The sequence below is a fragment of the Sander lucioperca genome, chromosome 13 (assembly GCF_008315115.2).
Source record: "Sander lucioperca isolate FBNREF2018 chromosome 13, SLUC_FBN_1.2, whole genome shotgun sequence".
In the NCBI taxonomy this organism is placed as follows: domain Eukaryota; kingdom Metazoa; phylum Chordata; class Actinopteri; order Perciformes; family Percidae; genus Sander; species Sander lucioperca.
Genome location: NC_050185.1, coordinates 27,220,842 through 27,227,819, shown reverse-complemented (window position 1 = coordinate 27,227,819; position 6,978 = coordinate 27,220,842). Strand labels below are relative to the sequence as shown.

The following is a 6,978-nucleotide window of genomic DNA, read 5'->3' as shown; positions in this document are numbered from 1 at the left end:
GTTTGGCAACTTTTTCTGAGCCTTTTGAAGTTTTTGGGTTTTTTTCCCAAATTTGTTATGCTATTTTTTTTTTTTTTTACATTTGTCACTTTTTTTCAACATTTTTGTCACTTTTTCCAGACATTTTTGTCACTTTTTCCAGACATTTTTGTCACTTTTTCCAGACATTTTTGTCACTTTTTCCAGACATTTTTGTCACTTTTTTCAACATTTTTGTCACTTTTTTCAGACATTTTTGTCACTATTTTGTCACTTTTGTAACATTAGTCACTCGTTTTGACTTTTTTTTTTTTACATTTTTTGTCACTTTTTTTTTTTTAGACATTTTTGTCACTTTTTTGACATGTTTGTCACTGTTTTGTCACTTTTGTAACATTAGTCACTCGTTTTGACTTTTTTTTTTTTTTTACATTTTTGTCACTTTTGTAACATTAGTCACTCGTTTTGATGACTGATTGATGATGCTGACAATTTCGATGACGTCACTGGCGTGGTAGGACCTGCGAAGGTATATAGGCTACAGTGCAGCATATTAAATACACATGAAAATGAGTAATTTTAATGGCATGGGTTACATATTTGAGCCTGTGAGGGACAGGCCTGTAGTGTGTAGTGTAGACGATCTGTTTCAGGCTCCACCTTCGGATCGTTTGGGGGGAAGTGACTTGTGTGTGTGTGTGTGTGTGTGTGTGTGTGTGGGCGCTGCCGGACACTGCAGCTGAATCCATCTGTTGGCAGAGAGGTCAACCTGGACCATCTACCTGTCATGCACTCTCATTTATTGTATCCAAGCACATTATGCATTTTAGGGAATAGAGACTGCTTATATATCGTGTACATTTAGAGGAAATAGAAAAGGTGCTGTGCGTTTTAGAAAATCGAGGCAGATAAATGGAAAATGTGACTGGACGAATTCATCCAATGGGATCGCTTGTTAAGTTAGCTGCACGCAAAATGTTAAAACCAAAATAAATAAAGTTAAAAAAAAAAAAAAAAGTTAGCTGCAGGTAGGAGAGTCACCCCAGGGTGACGGATGCACGGAGGATTCACGAGTTTTGCCGTTTACTTTAGGCTAGTGCAGAGTTGGCAGATTTTTTCCTTGTGGTCGTTGATGGATATTGCACAAATGGATCCTGCACAGATACCTCTTATTATGGAACTAGCAGCTTTTTCTGTGAGTTGAACTCCCTCTGCATCAACAATGTGCCCTGAGACATCAGCTAGCTTCAGGGTGAGTAGAAAGGGACGTTGGATTCTGTTTACAGACCCGCTGTGGTTTAGTTAGCAGCTAGAAACGCATTATTATTGATCTGTGATATCATCGGAGTCATGGTTTATTCATACAGTCTATGGTCGGAGCGCTAGCTTGTGGAGTTTGACATAAGTGCTTGGATCGTTTGGTATCTATCTGGTTTTGTGACTCAGTTTCAATGAACGCCCAGTGTGTCAGTCTCAGTTTTGTTGAACGTTATAAAGCCTACACGTCAGCCTTTATTTGTGCGTGTAAGTGAAAATGTACGTGTTTTGTGTATGTCACAACAACGTTACATCCAGCCCTTTGCCTAGTAGACTTGCTAGCATGCTGGATAACAGCTAAACATACCTCTCTGTCCTCTGCCTGATGTGAGCGTTTCAGCGCCCTGTCTCTGCGGCAGATAGCATCGGTAGTGTTAGTGTCTTGCTGTTGGTCTATCGGGATGCCCTGTACTGTAGCCTGAAAAATCGATCATTGACGGAACGGCCTCAGGTTTCAGTCTGTTGGACTTAACCCTCACCAGTGACCCTGTTGAATCAAAATTACAGCTCTCTAAATAGTCTGTCGCTAAAAAATGCTCGTTACAGACTCGAAATCTAGGGGCTGTCGGAGGGCTAGCCAGTTTTAAGGCAGCTAGCCATGAGTTGAGGACTGGTTTCCTTGTCAAAGGTAGCCTGTGGAAATGTATCGTAACCCCAGCTGCCTTAGCTCTATACAATTCATTACTGCAGCCAGGGACAATACAGTATGACCCCCCCAGACCTGTTGGTTTCCTCAGCCATGTCCGTTAGCCTCAGACTGTTTACATCCCATGGCTGCTTATCATGCCAGTGACGTAGCCGATTGTGGAATTCCAACATGGCGGTGCCCGTGTAACAACAACAACTCTTTCAATGTACCGTTTTATCCCTTTTAACAAATTCAGCCATTTTAATCATTGTACCAATGAGAAGAAATAAAATACATCTGTTATATCACCTTTACTCAAATTCCAGTTCATCTTTAAGGTTGTACCAGAATAGGTTTACATGGTTTAATTTTCTAAAAACACCATATTGTTGTTGTACTGCACCGCTCTCTCTCACTGCTGCAGCTCCTCTTTTCAGCTGGTCTCTGTTTTAGCTACAGAGTGAGACCTCTTTTCTTCTTCTTCTTCTGTACTATCTTTGATTGCACTGCACATGCTCAGTAGCTCAGATGTAGCTCATGTCAGCTAGCTAGCTCCATAGACAGTAAAAGAAAGGCTGTTTCTACAACTTGGGTCAGTTACAAGGCAGGATTAGCTGAGAGACTTCTAAATGAGGGCGCACATGGAAATAGTTCTTTTGTAGATTATGGTGAACTTGTGTGTGTTGTAGCAGTGCTTTGCTATTGAGAACGAGGTAGCATGCTAGCGTTAGCATGCTAACGCTACGAGCTAATGGTTGCGGTTAGCCTGCTCGTTTCGGTTTGTGACGTCACAAGCCGTGCAGATTTTGAACAGCTCACCCAGAGACTGAAGGCAGGACACATTCAGAAACCGTATCTCACTCTAAACAGCATGGGTGGATTTTTTTCAAAGTTTGTATGTGTGTGGAAGCACCAGAGACACAAAATAACTCCCCAAATCCCAAAAAAGTGATTTTTTCATAATATGGACACTTTAAGGGAGTCTAGACTGATCTCATGAAGTGTATGACACACCGATTCGTATGCCATTACTGGCGTGTTATCAAGACGCATACTCGCTTTTTAGGGTGTTTATCAACGCTGTTTGGCCTCCATTGACTAACATTACCTTGCATTTGTGTGTGAATTGATGCCGTAGCGGGCTGGAGGACGGGTCAAACACAGGACTTTCACCCCGGAGAGCGGGGATCGTGTCCCGCGTGTCACGTTTCCTTTCCACGTTCTTCTTTTCCTAAATCCCAACCGGTTTTTCTTTTCCCTCGCTTGCGACGTTAAAACCAACCGTAGCCTCGCGATACAACCCGTACTCATTCCGAACTCGTAAAATAAGGATGTTTGGACGGTGGCTGTCAGCCAACCAAGAGGTTGGTTGGGGGGGTGGATGGGTCAAACACAGGACTTACACCCCGGAGAGCGGGGTTCACGTCACGCTTGTCACGATTGCTATAGTCACTTTTTTCTTTCCTCCCGCGTGTCACGGAACCGTACGCCCACCCACGACCTTTACCTTAACATAACTGCGTCAAAAGGGACGGCAACAGTCCCGACCAAGCGCGTTTACTTATAACGCTAAAGGGACGGCAACAGTCCCGACCAAGCACGTTTACTTATAGCGCCAAAGGGACGGCAATAGTCCCGACCAAGCGCGTTTACTTATAACGCTAAAGGGACGGCAACAGTCCCGACCAAGCACGTTTACTTATAGCGCTAAAGGGACGGCAATAGTCCCGACCAAGCACGTTTACTTATAGCGCCAAAGGGACAGCAATAGTCCCGACCAAGCGCGTTTACTTATAGCGCTAAAGGGACGGCAACAGTCCCGACCAAGCACGTTTACTTATAGCACTAAAGGGACGGCAATAGTCCCGACCAAGCACGTTTACTTATAGCGCCAAAGGGACAGCAATAGTCCCGACCAAGCGCGTTTACTTATAGCGCTAAAGGGACGGCAACAGTCCCGACCAAGCGCGTTTACTTATAGCACTAAAGGGACGGCGATAGTCCCGACCAAGCGCGTTTACTTATAGCGCTAAAGGGACGGCAACAGTCCCGACCAAGCGCGTTTACTTATAGCGCTAAAGGGACGGCGATAGTCCCGACCAAGCGCGTTTACTTATAGCGCCTAAGGGACGGCGATAGTCCCGACCAAGCGCGTTTACTTATAGCTAAAGGAGACTTTTAGCGTCAATTAGAACGACAAAAGCACCTGACCAAGCGTCCAGATTCTACGCTGTATACAGCGTAGACAGAGCTCAAAATGCGTACAGATAACACGCCACTTGGCTTTAGGAAAGTGGCGTGTATGTTTATGCGAAGTCATGATATCACGTTGGGGTTTTCGTTGTTTAAGTGAGTTTTGAAAGTGAGATGAACGGTTTGGCCATGCTGCGTGTTGCCAAGAGCAGAGTGTGCGAAGAGTTTAAAAGAAGTGGCTTCAGTATTGCGTGTTAGCAATAAATAAAAAAATCCGTAATAAATCACTTTTGACGTTCTTTAAACCTGGTCATAGTTGGTCTAGTCTTAGACAACCTGAACATTTCCATGCATGTTTAACCAGGAAGAATTGTACATGTAATACAGTAAGGCTGGGCGATAATGAGATTTCTGATAAATAATCATCATAATGTGGATATAATGACTAAGTGGGTAAAGACAAATAATAGAACAGTTACAACAGTCTGGTAAGTTCAGAAAATGACATAACTTTACTGTAATGCAGCCTTTAAATCCAGGAAAAGACACCAGTTATGTCATATTACGATGTTAAGATATCCAAAATCTAAGACGACATCTAGTCTCATCTCACGCTATCGATATAATATCGATATATTGCCCAGCTCTAGTTATATATCTGGATTTTTATTATGTTTGTTGTTTTTTTAGGCAAAAATATAATTTCTAGTTCGTTCATCTTTATACGAATTAAACTTGAACATCAAAAAAACGCAATATTTATTTTAGTTTTAAATATATTTGTTGTCTTTTTAGGGCAAACAAGTCTGTCAGACACACACACACACACACACACACACAGAGTGAGGACACACACACACACACACACACACACAGAGTGAGGACACACACACACACACACACACACACACACACAGAGTGAGGACACACACACACACACAGAGTGAGGACACACACACACACACACACACACACACAGAGTGAGGACACACACACAGAGTGAGGACACACACAGAGGACACACACACACACACACACACACACAGAGTGAGGACACACACACACAAACACAGAGTGATGACACACACACACACACACACACACACACACACACAGAGTGAGGACACACACACACACACACACAGAGGGAGGACACACACGCTACGGCAGACAGACAGACACACACACACACACACATACACAGACAGAGCTACGGCAGACACACACACACACACACACACACCACATAGACCTTCTTCACCCGTCCAGTGAACCTTGAGATGCTCTCAGGGTCTTAGTTTCCAGCGGCCGTATATCAGGAACCAAGAGTCTGGATCCTCTTCACTCAGCTCAGCTCCCGGTCCGCCCCCTAGTGGAACATATTTGGGGTTTTCTCTGCTATTATAAGGTTTAGGTGCAGCACTAATGAATGGAACTAGAAGACTTTCCTCAGATCTAATGACTGCAGTTGGACTTCTTTAGCTTTTGAGTGTTAGTTATGTATCATCTGCTCCAGCTTTTCCAACGTTTGAGACACAGATACGGTGATAATAACGATCTCAGCTGCAAAATAACGTGGAAAAACAGACGCAAAACTACCACAAAGAGACACAAACTGACTACACGACACAGACAAAAACAGAAACACACACACACACACACACAGACACACACACACAAACACATACACACACAAACAGACACACACACACACACACACACACACACACACACACACACAGAGACACACACAAGAAACACATAGATACATACACACAGACAGACACACACACACACACACACACAGAAACACATACACACACAGACACACACAGAGACACACACAAGAAACACATAGATACATACACACACAGACAGACAGACACACACACACACACACACAGAAACATACAGATACACACACAGACACACACACGCACAGACAGACAGACACACACACACACACACCGACAGACAGACAGACAGACAGACAGACACACACAATTTCCCTGAAGGAGAGTCTCAGTTGTGTATCGCTGCTGTGCGGTGAGTTCGCCGAGTGTTCAAGCCCTTCGCTATCTGAATGACGAGGTTCAGTAGTCAAAGAATTTGTTGACCCTGCCTCCCCCTTCCCTTCACTCACCCTCCATCCCATCCCTCTCTTTTCTCATTGGACTGCACGTGTCCACAACTTAAATACATGTAAGTACAACTACACACCGGACATGTCCTGAAGAAGTTAAGGAGAAAACACAAGACTTTCACCAGGAAACAGTTGATCATGTCCTGAAGAAGTTAAGGAGAAAACACAAGACTTTCACCAGGAAACAGTTGATCATGTCCTGAAGAAGTTAAGGAGAAAACACAAGACTTTCACCCAGGAAACAGGTGTTCATGTCCTGAAGAAGTTAAGGAGAAAACACAAGACTTTCACCAGGAAACGGGTGATCATGTCCTGAAGAAGTTAAGGAGAAAACACAAGACTTTCACCAGGAAACGGGTGATCATGTCCTGAAGAAGTTAAGGAGAAAACACAAGACTTTCACCCAGGAAACAGGTGTTCATGTCCTGAAGAAGTTAAGGAGAAAACACAAGACTTTCACCAGGAAACAGGTGATCATGTCCTGAAGAAGTTAAGGAGAAAACACAAGACTTTCACCAGGAAACAGGTGTTCATGTCCTGGGAGTTCTACTTAAGGGGTCGTCACGATCTTTTTGCCTAATCCTAACTAGTTGTTTTGGGGCCTTACCCTAACTGTCGTCGCTGCATAACGCTCACCTTTTGTCGATAAATTTAACCGTAAAGACCGCTAAACTCAATAGTCACGTGACCGGCTGGCGGTCGCCGTAATTTGGTAGGA

General features: G+C 43.8%; 1 long non-coding RNA gene across 1 annotated transcript in view; it reads right to left on the bottom strand.

The window, feature by feature from the left end:
• Positions 1-2,016: 2,016 nt before the first annotated feature.
• Positions 2,017-6,978, bottom strand: part of LOC116056092 — a 21,141-nt gene continuing 16,179 nt past the window's right edge. The window contains exon 3 of the long non-coding RNA XR_004106488.2: positions 2,017-2,255. This is a non-coding gene — a long non-coding RNA (uncharacterized LOC116056092). The remainder of the gene's footprint in view (positions 2,256-6,978) is intronic.